The sequence below is a fragment of the Xyrauchen texanus genome, chromosome 40, assembly GCF_025860055.1.
Source record: "Xyrauchen texanus isolate HMW12.3.18 chromosome 40, RBS_HiC_50CHRs, whole genome shotgun sequence".
Classification (NCBI taxonomy): Eukaryota; Metazoa; Chordata; class Actinopteri; order Cypriniformes; family Catostomidae; genus Xyrauchen; species Xyrauchen texanus.
This window is the reverse complement of record NC_068315.1, coordinates 16,204,501-16,221,011: the sequence shown is the minus strand read 5'-3', so window position 1 is coordinate 16,221,011 and position 16,511 is coordinate 16,204,501. Positions and strand designations below refer to the sequence as shown.

Below are 16,511 nucleotides of genomic sequence, written 5' to 3'. Positions count from 1 at the left end.
TAAAGCGGGCGGTTGGGCCAGTCCTGGGCCAGCGCGTCCTCGCATTTCGAGAAAAATACTGGGCAGTGAGAATTCTCTTCTGACGCAAAGAGGTCTATCTCTGCTCTGCCGAATATACTCCATAACTTCTGTACTGTTTGAGCGTGCAGGGACCATTCCCCTGGGGAAATATTGTCTCTGGACAGTCTGTCTGGGCCGCCGTTCTGGTGGCCTGGCACGTGCGTCACCCTCAGCGAGCGCAGGTGGCACTGGGACCAACTCAGTATGCGTTTTGTCAGATGGACGAGGTTCCTGGATCTGACATCGCCCTGACGGTTTAGATAGGATACCACAGATCTGTTGTCCGAACGGACCAGGACGTGGTGACCCTGAATGACCGGGAGGAAGCGCACGAGCGCGTACTCGACCGCTATCATTTCCAGACAATTTATGTGAAGGAGCTTTTGATACCATTCGGCCACTGCCCAGGGCTGCAGAGCTGAGATACAGGTCTGAGTCATTCTGATCGGCTGGCGGCCCGTGGCCCAAGCCCGGCGAGACGCGCGGGTGTTTAGCCAATGCTGAAGCGGGCGCATGCACAGTAAGCCCAGCTGAAGTACTGCTGCGGCTGAAGCCATGTAACCTAGCATTCTCTGAAATTTTTTCAGAGGCGTGAGGCTGTTCATCTGAAAGGACGAGGCTAGTCGCTGAACACGGCGTGCGCGCTGTGTAGATAAGCGAGCCGTCATCGCCATGGAGTCTAGTTCTATTCCAAGGAAGGAAATTGCCTGACTGGGCTGTAGTGAGCTCTTGGTCCAATTGACTGCAAGGCCCAAACTGTTCAGATGACTGAGGAGAACTGTCCTGTGAGACAGAAGCTCCGTATGTGACTGTGCCAAAATCAGCCAATCGTCCAAATAGTTCAGAATTTGCAAGCCCTGACTCCGCAGAGGTGCGAGCGCCGCATCCATGCACTTCGTGAAAGTACGGGGTGCTAAAGACAGGCCGAACGGAAGGACGGTGTATTGATAAACCTGGCCGTCGAAGGCGAATCTCAAGAATGGCCTGTGACGGGATTTATCTGAATCTGAAAGTAGGCATCTTTCAGATCGAGAGAAATAAACCAGTCCCCCGGCGCACATGCGCAAGGAGTTTCCTGATTGTAAGCATTTTGAACAGTCTTTTTGCGAGCACCTTGTTCAAAACCCTGAGATCTAATATTGGTCTGAGGCCGCCGTCTTTCTTGGGGACAAGAAAATAACGGCTGTAAAACCCCGACTCGCTCAGAGAAGGTGGCACTCTCTCTATGGCTCTTTTGCACAGAAGGTTTGCTATTTCTGAACGAAGCATGCAGGCTGCTTCCGTGTTCACAGTAGTTTCGAGCCGCGCTCTGAAGCGGGGAGGGCGGCGATCGAACTGTAGCAAATAGCCCTGTTTTATTGTGCTTAACACCCATTCGGAAATCCCTGGGATAGCTTTCCACGCTTTGAAGCGTAACGCTAGAGGGTGAATGGCCAAGTCGCCCTGATTGCCGCACACAGCGAGCTGAACAGAATGTGTGAGCCCGCTTACTGTGCTTATGCATGACTGCTCGCAGACAGCAGGGACAGGCTGTTCTGTGAGTGACTTCCCGATTGAGGTGAATGGGGAAAGAGTCACATCTGTGAAGTGATGCGCGAGCATAGTCACGGGCATGGGACTTACATACAGAGAGGTGTTTGCTGGCCGTGTGACAGAGCGGGCAGAGAAGGGGCGCGCGCACGGATTCGTTGGCACGTTTATTGACTCTAACACTCGAGCTGGCTGTGCCTGCTTTATGTGAGTGGGCTCTGATAGGGACACGGGAAGTGTAATGCTTGTGTGTAGGGGTGAACACTGGATTGTGGGCACATTTTCTACACATAAGAAGAGTAGCCCCTCTCGGTGGCGCCGTCCACCAGAGCAAGAGAGGTGGAGACGTGGGATCGGTTCCTAGCCGAGAGAGGCGCGTTCCACGATTTAGAGAGCTTGGCGTGGAGTTCCGGCAGGAAGGGCGCGGCCCGGGCCGCGGGTGCCGCGCGGCGACGGCTCTGAAGAAAGCAGCCGTCGAGTCTGTTGGGAGCCTGCTCAGAGGGCGGTGACCACTCGAGCCCGAGGCGGTCGACGGGCTGTGTGAGGAGGCGCGTTAGTTCTTCCTCGACTCCGGCGCGGGTCCTGCTGGATTCCTGGGCCGAGGAGGAGGCTTGGGAGCCTGACCACTCCTCGCTGTCCGAAGCCATGATGGAACAGCAGCCCTTATCCTCCACCTCGTCATCCGAGATGGCAACAGTGCGGCCGCTCGGCGGCAACTGCGCGTCCCGGGAGGGCGGGGAGGGTGAAAGCGAGGCTCGAGGGAGAGGCTCCGGCGAGGTAGTCGCTTCTAACACCGGTTCCGGCAGCTTTTGGGAGCGGCGCTTCTTTCTGCGAGGCGAAACGAAAGGCGGCGCGGCGGCTTTGGTTTTGAGTGCTTCGAGTCGAGCCCGCAGGGTCGACATCGGAATCTCCTCGTAGAGGTCGCATCTGCCGTCAGCGAGGGCGAGCTCTGCATGTTCCAATCCCAGGCAGAGAGCACAGATGAGGTGGCGGTCTCCGGCGCTGAGAGGGGCGCGGCATGAGGCGCAGGTGGTGCGAGGCATCTTAAAAAAGACGCTCGTTGCTCTTTTTGTGAAGTTCGCTGAGGAACTTGCTTGCTCTAAAAAGGATACGTCGCCGGATGGCGTAGCTCGCAGGATGGCTGAAGGTGGCAAAGACGGCCGGCTTCTTCGAGCGCTGTCCAAGCTTGCTAGATGCCCCTCGAACGGCGACGCGGCTTCTGCAGTTCAGAGATGCGAAGAGCTTCGCTGAATAGATGAAAATCAGGGTTCCAGCCTACGAACTTACGCTTATATGCACTCTAGCCACGCCCATTTTGGCGGGCTTTGATGCAGTGACGGCGCGGGCGCCTGTCATTGGACGCAAGTTCACTCAAGTTCGCCTATGAGCAGTTGCTGCACTGCGTTGACAATGGATACAAAATTAAGGATAATTTTTTGGCTTCAATATCTCAGAAAAGATTAATCTTTCCCGTAGCGTAAGCTAGCTTACGCAATACGAGAGAACCTCTCATAAGAGAACAGCTACTATTCAAATGCAGGACATGTTATTTGTGTATTGTCCAGTAATGCACCAATGCGGTAGCTATTTTTTTAGCTGTAGATTGTTTACCTCTTGTTAAGTGAGCCTATTATCCTTTTTTTGTACCTTGTTTTGTATATTCTCAAAGCATTATGTGCTCTTGTATAAGAGGAACACTGTGCCAGGTAGTTAGGGAAGTAGGGAATTTTTGGCTAGCTTCTGAAACACAGCTGCCTTTCAGTCACACGGCTCCTACACCTCATTAAAACAGATGGCCATTGACCCAAAATCAGCACACTGCCCATTCAGTGCAACAAATACCATTTTTACTTGCAGAGCATGTAGGTTCAGAAGAATGGGTGACTTTTAGTGCTTTTCACTATGTTTTTTTTTTTTCAATGCTGGTTTCCAGCATGGAACAAGCCATTTTAACTAGCTTAACCAGCAAGATTACCTGATCATCCTTAAAGTTTTGCTGGTGAACTGTATGGCTATGTTTGTGAACCATCTATTGTTGGGTAAGCTATTCAAAACCTTTAGCTAGCTAAGCTACCAACTACTCAAAAGTGAAAAATAAACGCTACACTTCAGGGAAAGTAGCAAGTTACACTACAAGCTACACACCAAAAGTATCTTGCCACATTAAAGCTACTTCATTATTTTTCAACCAGATGCATTGTTCATAGACAAAGCATCTAAAAGACTTATTCACATGATGTTTAGTGTAGCGTAGTGTAGTTTAGCATATTATAGTGCAATACAGTATACAAGTATACCGTATGGTGCAAAAAAATATATATGTGTTAGTAAATTCACATTTTTACATGCTTCCTGTACAAACCCAACATACGGGGGTTCAATATGCAAAATCTAAATTTGTAAGTTTACATTTTCATATTTATACTAATGCCTGTACAAACCTATTCAAATACTGGTGACAGCAAACACCAGGCACATGGCATATATGATGTAGCTTTGTAGCTTTTGTAAATGCGTCTCCGCTACCTAATAAAAAATAAAGCTTAGTTATTGAAAAGCTACTTGATTCATGCTGGTCTAAGTCTGTCTTTTCAGCAGGGGTGACAAAGGACAGTTACAAATCAAAGATTGTTTCAAGTTAAGAAGTCTTAAATCTGCAAGCAAATATAGCTGATAGTCAACTGGAAATGAAGTACAACAGAAGCCTAGACTGCTGAGCAGCTGCAGAACACTGACTGGGTGTCCCTTGTGAAGTCTCTGCCCTGACCTGCCAGTCAAGCTGGATGTCCACACTGGCACTGCGGTGCGGCGTGTGATGCGGTGTGTATGCAATCAGTGACGGGCATTGGGGTTTGGAGGACCAGTGGGGCAGCTACTTTTCCTAGCTGTGCTGACAGCTGGTCAATTGGCTTTATAGAGCAGAGGCTGATCTTGGCTTGCATGCAGAGTGGTCTCAGTGACCTTGGGCATGCCCAGTGAGACAGCTAGGCAGAGTAGGATGAGATATCCATACAAAAGAGAGAAAGATATATGAGCTCACTATTTGTGTTAATTTTACCCTTTACATTCTCACTCAATGACTCTCTGTACATTGCAGGGCTCAATAATAATGCTAGATTAATAATTTACGCATGTACGCTGAACATGCTTAACGTGCATTATTGCATTACTGTGGTGGTAAGAAACCTCAGTGCACAAGGGGGCGATATAGTTGTCTTCAAAAGCTTGTGCTATGAAACTGGGTGTGTTAATATTCAGATAAGTTGCTATAAATACAGTATATTGACCTCAATGTGCTTGTTCAGCAATATTCTCTTCAAACTGTTTCTTTGGCGTGACAGTAGTTGGCTTGAGAGAAAAATTCAGCATAGCAGCAGACAGTTCTTTCTAAAGTCTGCTATACGCGGGCGGCCCTTGCGGCAACATAGAGAACACAATGCGTACTTTCCTTGTGTTATGAATTGCAGTCTGACACATTTCTGAACTCAACAACACATAAAATCAAGCTTGAATAATTAGAAGCATCTGCCTTCACGTACGTTCTTGTACCTTCATGAGTATGTTTAGTCTTTGCAATGCCCCCGTGGCTTGTGGCCTGTGTGAGAAAGTTTTGGCAAGTTGATCAAACCTGCTTGAAATGAACTTTTCCATTAAGGGAAAATATTTGCCCTCCGGATTTGAGTTTCAGGGGCATTTTATACTAAAAAAGAAGAAGAAAAAGAAGAAAAAAGAAAAGAAAATGATTTTAAAACTAGATTTACTAGATTTAAGGTCATTGAATTTATTTAGATAATTTCTCAATATGAATAACTAGATTGAGAATCAACATCAGCATATAGTTTGTGCAATAATATGTGTAATTAAGCCTAAATAAAGTAATTAAATATTTATATTTTGAATTACAGGGGGCATTTTGTTACTTTCAGAGATATTTTTGCCATGAGCCCCCTTTTCATTTCTGTTGCTTTCGTTTTTGCTTTGTAAATTTTTCTGTGATGTATGAAATGCTTGTTCCTATTTAAATTTGTCAGCAAATTCACTATTTGTCTTAGAACCATCAGTTAGAATGGGTAGAAAATCGCAAGCAATCATTATTGTTTTGCATTGTATGCCATAATTTTTTAGCAAAAGTGAATTTATAGATTTATAGCCATGGAGTTACATTATAGCTGTATTATTTCCAGCTATTTTTGAAAATAATTATATTATTTAAAATAATTAAATATTATAACTATTTATTTTTTGTTCAAGAAAACTACATTTAATGGAATATATATATATATATATATATATATATATATATATATATATATATATATATATATATATATTCAAAAGTAAAAGTAAAAAAGTAAAAATCTCAGCTATGACCAGCAAAATAGATCTCTACAGTTGAGCCTTGCACTGTCTCACTTCAGTGCATTTCTATACATCTCAAGATTTTTCTTTTTTTTTCTTATTTTTTTATCACATCAGAGATATTAGAGAGTTTACCATATCGCTCTCCCTTTTCTCCCTCTCTCCCCTTTCTCCTCCATGCCCTACTGAGTCTAGGAGAGAATTTATCCTCCGGGAAGTCTGGCTCAGTGTCAACCTCTGCATTCCTCCGTAGTGCCCCTGTTTACCTTTCAATGTGAGTTAAAACTCTGTCTACACCATTAATCCCCAGCATAATAGGGAGCGTCTGCCAGCGTCCACAGTGTTTACCAGGGTGCCGACAGGTCCCTGAGATTGATTCACTGATGCTTTATGTCCAGCAGTCAGATCTAATGACATGGCTGTAAATTCACAGCATGGAAGGACCATGGCTGCAGCAGCCAGTGGCTCTAAGGTTTAAACTTCTAGCCTGAGTTCTTGCTGAGATCTGCTTAATGTAATGCAGCATATTTTTATATTGGGACCCGTTTAAGGCTTCCTTGTTTTTAAGAGGTGGAGCGATTGTCACACATAGACAAATGACGTACTTTCATATTTCTTTTCAAATGTTTGGTTCACACTTTTCAAGGTACAGATTAAAATGCACATACATTTTCTTAACTATAATTGTGTCTATGTGTGACAGAGAGAGAGAGAGAGAGAGAGAGAGAAAATGTGTGGCTGTCTAAAATCACAATGACGGACAGTTTTCAGGGATGAGTGTGTCTGTCTGTCAGACACATGTTCGAAGTATATGTGTGCCTGTGTTTGTGTGTCTGTAAATTGCCTTCTCTTTGGCACTGTGAGTTTCGATAGGTGTGGTGAAATATAATCTCATTTCATTTTTCCATGAAACTGGTTCACTGTCAAAACCCCAATCCCTCTCAAAGAAACTGCCAATTTGGGCTGTTGGGCCATGTGACTCATGCACTACAAGCGCAGTCTATGTCTGAATCTGGAGAGTCTGATAATAGAGCAAGTGTGTCAGTCACATATCCCAGCCTCATCCTCTCCATCATTCCTGTGTTCTTTTTAGGATTCACCTACTTTTAGCATCTTTTCAATTAATACTGTAGCTTTTTGTTTTGGGATATTTTGACTCATTTTCATAAACGATTATTACTGTAGTAGCATGCACAATATCTAGATACAAATGAGATTAGATTAAAATAGATTAATTTCAGTAAACCTGTCTCCTTCTTAGACCTTCTTAGTTTCCTGCATAAAGTAATTAGTATGTCCACACTGAAAGTAAAAAAGTGCTGTGCAATGTGTCACAATTACAGCCAATCAAAGCATATGCTCCCTAGTATGGCCCTCAAAAGTGAATACATCATGTGACTACCCCCACACCCTCCCCAATAGGACTGAGTATCGAGATTTCCAGATTTGTTTTAGATGAACAAGCTCTCAATTCGATTAGATTCCAAATCGACCAGAGACTGTTTAGCCCTAGACAGAGTACTGGTATTTATAATGTGAGAAATTGGAACACCCAATGTGGCAGATGAAGTCCTGCCAATCACCTTTCAGATACATTTATCTCCTGCCAGTCAGCTCGAAAAACTTGTATGCGCAATACAGCTGACTGCGCACAGGTACAGAAATTAATACAATAAAAAAAAAATTTCATAAGGGCTTGAACCACTTTATGCATATAAGCAGGCACCCAATGTACATAAGCATTTATATAAACATTATACATACAATTACATTCATGCCCATACATGAGGACATGTTTGTTATTGATTGGGTTGATTGTTTTAATTGTACATTCATAGTGCTGTATTTAAGGATATTTTTGAGGACCCAGTGTTAAATCCTTACCGTATCACATCCTATCATGTGTTTCAGTTAAAGTATATTTTGGATTTCATTTACAAACAAAATATCAAATAATTCAACATCTCATGTTCCGCAGAACAGTGATAACATCTGTTATTGCCTCCGGTGGGATGTAAATCATGTTTGAGATTTTTTTATCTCTTTCTTTTGTTCTGCGAAGGACAATGTTTATCTTTGAAAATGTACTATGATAAATGATTGTGTTGCTTATTCTTCCAACCCCCAGCACCTACAACCCCCCCCGCCCAACCGCCCCGTGCTCATATTAGTGCATTAATATTTGACTTACAGGCTGTCATTACACTTGCTGCTGCATGGTCTGCCCGTCGAGGGAATGACATCTGTTGAGATTTCCACATTGAGTGTTACTCACAGTGGATGCTATTATATCAGCCCCCTTACCCAACTAACCCCACACCCGCCGTATTGGCAGCAAAATCTTGCCTCAGGAGCAGCACCGAGATAATGGCTTTCCCATTACAAATACTCCAATATTTGTAAGACAGCAAACTTGCCACAAACCTACAGAGGCTGGGGTAGGTATAAAATGTTTTGTTCTTATTGGATGCTATTTAAAGCATGCTGTGAGAGATGACTTATATTTATCTTGGTCCTTCAATCAGAAAGCAGTTTCTTTGAGGCAAGTTGAATTCAACCAAGATGAATGTTAGATTTCTACTCGTTCTTTGTTGCAGAACAATCACATGTCCATCCAATCGAAACCACTGATGTCTTTAAAACTCTATTCTATCTGAAAAGGCATGGCTTTGGGTGTGTTGTATTTGTTTATTTATTTATTTATTTTAGAAGGTGTAGGACATGAGAAAATGGAAGAGCTTGAACTGTGAAAGAGGAGAGTGATTTTGTTAGCAGAGCAGCCATGTGGGATGAGATAAGTGACAGGGGGCTGTGCTCACATGTGTACGTTGAGCAGTGAAGCATGTGTTTGCACAGTCAGTAGACACATCTGAAATGTGTGAGTTGTTGGGGCTATGAGCTGGGTCACCTTCTGTCCCAACGGAGAGCCGTGCAGTCCAGGTAGCATTCCAACACGTATACCAGTAATCTTCAATTAAACCGAAGAGATGGGAGGGTTACTTAAAAAAACGAATTCTGTTACAAGTTAAAGTACTTACTAAAAACTGCAAAGAATCACCTAATCCAAATGCCACCAAATGAACATAATCTGAATACTTTTAATCACTTTTGCATTACCGTATTGCCTTATATATATATACAGTAAAGGCAAAAAGCAACATTGACCAGCTCAGTGGTTCCCAACCCTATTCCTAGAGGCCCCCCCCCCCCAACACTGCACGTTTTGTATATCTCCCTTTTCTGACACACCCAATTTAGATCTTGGAGTCTCCACTAATGATCTGATGAGTTGAATCAGGTGTGTTTTATTAGAGAGATATCCAAAAAATTTAGTGTTGGGACGTGTTTAGTGTTCCTCCAGGAACATGGTTGGGAATCACTGGACTAGATGACTATGTAGATTTCTCCTGTACACCAACAGAAAAGTCTTACCAGAAAAATGCAAAAAAGTTTTTAGTTTAGCGTTTCAATATTGGCTATTGCAATAAGTTGGGTTGGCAACTGCATCAATGGTTTTTGCATGGGTAACTGCTACACTCACCAACCACTTTATTAGGTACACCTGTACATCTACTTATTCGTGTGCTTATCTAATCAGTGTCAGCTGATTGTGCCAGCAGTGTAATGTATAAAATCATGCAGATATAGGTCACAAGCTTTAGTTAATATTCACATCAAGCATCAGAATGGGGGGGAAATGTGATCTCAGTGATTTAGACGGTAGCATGATTGTTATTGCCTGACTGGCTGGTTGGAGTATTTCTGTAGTTGCTGATCTCCTGTGATTTTCACGTGCAACCGTCTAGAGTGTATAGAGAATGGTGTGAAAAACAACCAATGAGTGGCAGTTCTGTGGATGAAAACACTTTGTTGATGATAGAGGTCATCAGAGAATGGCCTGAACGAGCTGACAAAGGCTACGGTAACCGATAACACCTCTGTACAATTTTAGAGAGCAGAATAGCATCTCAGAATGCACAACATGTTCAACCTTGAGGCGGATGAGCTACAACAGCAGAAGACCAAGTTGGGTTCTAATTCTGTCAGCCAAAAACAGAAAACTGAAGCTGCAGTGGGCCTACTATTTGTGTACCTCCACAGAAATCCAGCTCCTGACCCATATCTGCATGATTTTATACATTTCACTGCTGCCACAAGATTGGCTGATTAGATTATCGCATGAATAAGTTGATGTACAGGTGTACCTAATAAAGTGGTCAGTGAGTGTAAATGTGTATATAAATACACAAATTGGAGCTGTAGTTTACAAATGCACCATAAAAAAATACAATGTCGATGTTTACGGCATTACAGGATGTAATTTTGGGGCCTGAATATTTTACAGTTCGATATTTATTATAATAAATAATTATAATTATTATACCAGAACTACAAAAATCTACTTTGTTCATTAATGTTGACAAAATTAAGAAGAAACATAAATATCTTAATAAAATATTATAAAATGTGAAGGCAACTGAGATTCGTCCTCCGCCACCCGGATTGAGGCGAGTCACTACGCCACTACAAGGACTTAGAGCGCATTGGGTTTTGGACATTCCATATTGGGGAGAAAAGGGAAGAAAAAAAAAGTACATAAACACTTGAGGCATGGAATGAACAATTGGATCTTTCAGCGTGGACGAATTATGTAGATGATCCAAAGGTAGAGGGAAGGGACGCTTATCAGAGAGCCACAGGGCTGCTCTCTTAGCACATCTTGGGGTGTGTGTGTATTTACGGATCAGGAGTCATTCATAAAGCCCTCGCTGAGGTGTCCTGTGAGTGTTCATGTCTGGGGATATGGAGGTGGAAGAACTCAGGGCCAAAGTCTGAGCCACCCTCCACCTTGGGAAAGTGTAGCGTTCACTGCATCATCCTGGTGTTTAGTCTTCCTGCCAAGCTACACAGTAATCTATTTTTCATTCCAGTACCTTTATCATTATGGGGTTTTTTTTCTGTCATTGTGCTGTGGAGAATTTGATAGGCCTTCAATCGTCTTGTTTGTCTCAGCTGACGTTTTGATATGAAAGGAAGTTCTGTGCACTAACTAAGTGCTTAATATCCACCATAAGGTGCTGGAACGCTTCTATGTCTTCAGTTGGCAGAATGTTCTGTTGCGTTTGCTATGTCCTATGTCCTGTCTTTGCTGTCATACCACTCTATGGGTGGTCCATAAAATTTCCTTCTTTGATCTGGTAGGCACAGAGGGGAGCGTTCGCACAGACAATGAATGGCTGCAACTCCTTCCTCAACCTCCTCTTGTTTTTCCCATTACTGACAATTACCATCAGGGCTTGCACCCTTCACGCTCCCTCTTCAGTCTGTAGTTACTCCATAGAATGGGAGGAGAGGGCACATGTGTAAAGCTCACACTGATGTGTTTATCACATTCTGGAGTGTGTTTGGGTGGTGCTGTCTCGCTGTGAAACAGTTTGTAGCGCTGTGGCGCAAACCATCAAGTCTTCCATCATGGATTTTAAAATGGCAACTGGGGGTGGCAGTCGCAAACACGTGTTTTGATTATTGATTATGAAATATATTACACCACAATAGTAGACCAGTTTGAAAAAAAATAATATAAGAAAAATGCCGTAGTCTGTGTTACAAAAACATGCTGGAATATATGTAGAGATTCTAAGCACATAACAGAAACATAAGGTTGTCCAAGGTGAAAAAAATATCTAGTGTAAAACACACGTGTCAAGAGTAAAAACATAATATTTTTGTCCAATTTGTTTTCATATGTTTTTGAAAAACATTTATAGCAAAAAATATATAAATAAATAAATAAAAATTATTTAATGACTAAAAATATCATGTAGTGTAACCATCAAGTAAAGGTATTAAAATACTTTCCTTGGACCTTGAATACATGAAATCAGTAGTAACTTTTCAAACAGATTTTTCAAGGTAATATATATATATATATATATATGTGTGTGTGTGTACACACACACACACAGGTCTTGCTGTGGTCTTGCTAGGTCGTATCACCCTGTCCCTGGTACCATATAAACACAACATTGTTTTCAGATGGACAGAAAAAATGACCTAGAAATTGTATAAAACCAGTCTGTTTTTATTAGGGCTTACCAGGTCAAGAAGTTTCCACAATATATGGTCAGTTAACAGACTTTGGTCAGACTGTCTGAGGCTGACTAGGGAAAGAAAGAGTTACAATGTATCTCTTAGGCTTTTATAGAAAATGGTCTTAAATGTGTGGCAGATTCACTGTACATGTACAGAGTTAAGTCAGCTTCATGAATGAAAGCAGAGAAGAAATGGTGACACCTCTTTGAGGGTCACAGGTGGGAGATACAGTACAAATGATGCAGTCACTCCATTAGTGGTTACCTACACAGATCTGTGTGTGAGAGTGCGTAAAAATAGAGGATCAGTAACCTACAATCTGACTGACGAAAGCGGAGATACACACTTAAAGACAGACACTCACAGCAGAGAGCTGCATTATATCAGCATATTCAAGTTTCTAAAAATACCAGTGCTGAGAGGACACCTTTCCACACAGCATCAAGCCGAGCTTACTTTAGCGATTTGGAGATTGGTGGTGGTACAGATCCAAGATAATGGCATTGATTTGCAGTTGGGATGAGGGATCTCTATACACTGTAATATGTTGGCTCTATATTAATTTGCTGTGTTAGGAATGGATGACTAGCTTACTACTTACTGAATACTGCACAGTATGTACTATATATTGCCTACTATTTTTGGAAATTGGAATTGAAAGATGATAACGTTTCAAACTGTAAAATGCTACAATGTTGTCACATGACCTCATTATGTGCCCCATCACCTTGAATGTTTAATCAGAGATTGTATTGGAGACAAGTCACTGGTATGCTTATGAATGGGAGTGATTGTAATGCTTAATATACTGTAGCTAGTGTAGGATTTGAAGTCTTGTGTTGTAGTTAAAAGAGCCAATCAGTTTTCTGATTGAGACAGCGACTGTCAGTTTTCATTGAGAACATGCATGTGCCTTAGCCGGACCAGCAATAAAGCTGATTGGAAATATACCATTTGCTTGTAATCATGACCTGCCATTTTGGAGATGCCTGTCTTTCCCCATTCTAGTAGTTAGGAGCAGTATTTTTATCCAATGAAAATAGCGTCCCACGGGCTGCCCGGAGGAGGTACAAACATGTCCACCAAGTGACCTGAATTTCCTTAAAGGACTTTGGATTAATTAAGCGAGCAGTGTCCAGTTATCTTCTTAGACATAAAAACAGTATATTTGCACTTTTATTTCCTGTAAAAATGACTTCGTCAGTCTCCTTAAATAATGAGTGAAAAATAGAGAAATGGAAATTTTGAGTGCTTTGCATTCTGGCAGACAGTATATCACGCAGTAAGCACTGTTGTATACTGCTCACTTTTGCAAATGTTTTAGGATATTCAGGTATTCTATGCAAGAACATTTGTATTACTTAAAGAGTAGCCATATAAATGTAGCATTGTCGTATGCTTTTTCAAACATAGCTAGTCGAGAATGTCTATAATGAAAGTCTGTTTATGTGTACGTGTGCGCATTGATCAGATATGAGCTAGTTCTGGCACGTATAGATTGTATGCCATATTGCATCCATGCTGGACAGCTTCAGCAGAAAGGTAGTGCTCTGGGAGCAGAGAATCTGAGCTATCCTCCCTGCTGTTATTCAATATCAGCACAGACCCATGCGTCCACATTCACGGTCTGACAATAGCATCAAATTACACTCATCCAGCACAGAGCTCTTACTGAGTTCACAAAGAACACCTCTCTCACTCTCTCCTTCTGTCTGTGGGAATCTTGTTGGTATCCCAATTTTGTCATTTACTGATCCTAGTGTCATTCCAAACCCATATGACTGACTTTCTTCCCTGGCACAACAAAGGAGAAGTATAACAAAATGCCTGAGCTGTTTCCTTCTGTACAATTTAAGTGAATGGCAATTCTGGCCAGAAAATAAAAAAAGCATCATAAGTTGTCCATACAACTTGTGCATTATATTCCAAGTACTCTTAAGTCATAATAGATCTATAACGAAAATGTTGTAGTCAATATTAGAGCTTTTGTGGAGGGGAATATTATCAATGAATAACAACATAACGTTCAGTCTGTTCCTCACAATATGCTTCAGAAGACTTGGAATATAGCTTTTGTTTCTTACTTTTTTGTCATGTTGGAGCTTGACAGACCCAATCCCCTTTTACTTTGTTTATATGAAAAGGGCAGCTTTAGGATATTCTTCGAAAATGCACCTTTTTTTTTTTTGTTCTTTTTTTTACACAAGTGAGAAAGTCTTAGGAGTTTGGAACAACATGGTGGTGAGTAAATGATGACATTTTATTTCAACTTCTTGCTCTGCCCGTCTCTTTCTCCCTGTCTTGATTGGACTTGTTTGTTTCTCAGTTTGGCTTATTTTTGTTCTACTTCTGTGCTCTCTGATGCTCTTTCTTTCGCCCCACCTCTGTTTCTGTTGCTGTATGTTTATATCCATCTTTCGTTCACCCTCTCTTCTGCTTCTCTCACTTTCTTGCGCTTTCTCTCTCTCTCACTTTCACTAATGGGGTGCTCTGAGGTCTTGTGTGTAGGGAGGGGAGGAATTGGCAGAACACTGGGACATATGGCAGGGACTGAGTGAGAGGGTTGGCTGCTGGTTTGATGCTCCAGAGAGGTTGCTGGCTTTGACCGGTCGAACAGGTCCCAGAGCATGGGGGAGGACTTTCCAAAATTAAAGCCTCCACACAGTTTTCTCAAGAAGAGGAAAAAACAATATCTGTGAAATAATTAACATTTAGTAAAAGAATCTGTTTTTTCTCTTGTCTCACTGGCTGGATTCCAAAAGCTGTGTGAAAAGAATCTGAGACAGAAATTAAGGTGCAGTCTGGAGATTTTCTTTACTCTCCAATAGAGTTAGAACTCGAGTACTGGCTCTTATTCATATTCTTTTTTCGTTCTTTCTTTTTTCTTTTCTTGAACGGAATGCTTTTCATGACATTTTAATTTGTTAACAGCATTAAACAATGTACTAAAATACTCAGTGTTTCCTGCTAGTGATGTCCAATTTGTCGAATAATTGTTTTGAGTCAGACCTATTCATAAATGAAGCGCAACCAGTGTAGTCTGATTCGTGATAAAATGACTCTTATGAGCTGTTTCTATTTTAATGAATTTCAGTGGTTCTCAAATCAATCTGAAACTCCTTAAAATCTGCCTCATTCATTACTTTTACGTTTTCAGACTCTAAAGGAACCAAGAACTGTTACCCTTGTTAAATCAGGTTAGATTACTGACTGTTCATTCAGTTGATTTTGTGTAGTTGAAGATACACATTCGGAACAGAGTTTTGCTTAAATACAGTAAATGTTAAGAAAACCTTTAAAATATAGTATGCTTCCAAAGTATTCTTTTGTAAGTTTAGTGTTGTATTCCAAAAATATCCAAAGTCAATGTATTTTTGATGGGATTGTTAAGGAACAGGAATCCTTGGTAACTCTTTACAATAATGTTCAATTTGTTATTATTAGTTAATCCATTAGGTATCATGAGCTAACAATTAACAATACAGCATTTATTAATCTTGGTTAATTTATTAAAATATAATTGCTCATTACTAGTTACATGTTAGTTCATAATGCAACAAATGCATATACATAATGTTAACATACTATGGCGTTCAAAAGTTTGGGGTCACTTGACTGAAATGTTTTTATGATCTTAAAAACCTTTTGATTTGAAGGCGTATGCTTAAAGGCTTGAAATAATTTTTGTTACAAAATTATTTCATTACAAAACTAAAATTGTATAAAAATAAAAACAATTGTTTTTGAAATTGATGACTTGGACTGAATAATAAAGAAAAGCTGCTAATAAGTGCCCAGTATTGATGGGAACTCCTTCAATACTGTTTAAAAGCATCCCAGGTTGATACCTCAAGAAGTGGGTTGAGAAAATGTCAATAGTACATTTCTGCAAATTCTAGGCAAATGGTGACTACTTTGAAGATTCTAAAATATAACACAGTTTTGATTTATTTTGGATTTTTTAGTCACACCATAGTTCCATTGATGTTCTTGCATAGTTTTGATGACATTACTATTATCCTTAAATGTGAAAAATAATAATAATAAAGATTAAGTACGTTTCAAAACTTTTGACCGTTAGTGTAGCTTTTAATTTTTTTAATATATGTTGAAATTAGCATTAATCAATAAGTGCTGAGTTACAAAAGTATCGTTTATTGTAAGTTCAAGTTATAAAAATTTGTAAACTAATGTTAATGATAATTTTGTCAAGTGTCTCAGAATATTCATTGGAATATTCTGAATGAAAAATGCTGAATTCATTACGATTCCAATCCCTAGTCTCTACCATGCTTTAAGGGCCTCTCGATTTAACGTGGTGTCCTAGAAAATGCTGGGTGTTTTCAAACACTGAGCCTCCATACCTGAAAATGAGTTCAAAAGTTGAGTTGAATTTGTTAGGAAAGACTGAGATGCCTGTAGGACGACAGGCGGTGTGTTTGTGTGATGCTGGTTTGTCTCCTCACATT

The 16,511-nt window shown here is 41.0% G+C and overlaps 1 protein-coding gene across 6 annotated transcripts in view; it reads left to right on the top strand.

The window, feature by feature from the left end:
- The window catches only part of LOC127633287 (neurexin-1a), a 223,629-nt gene that overhangs the window by 58,343 nt on the left and 148,775 nt on the right, over window positions 1–16,511 (top strand). The gene's annotated exons all lie outside the window — the stretch shown is intronic.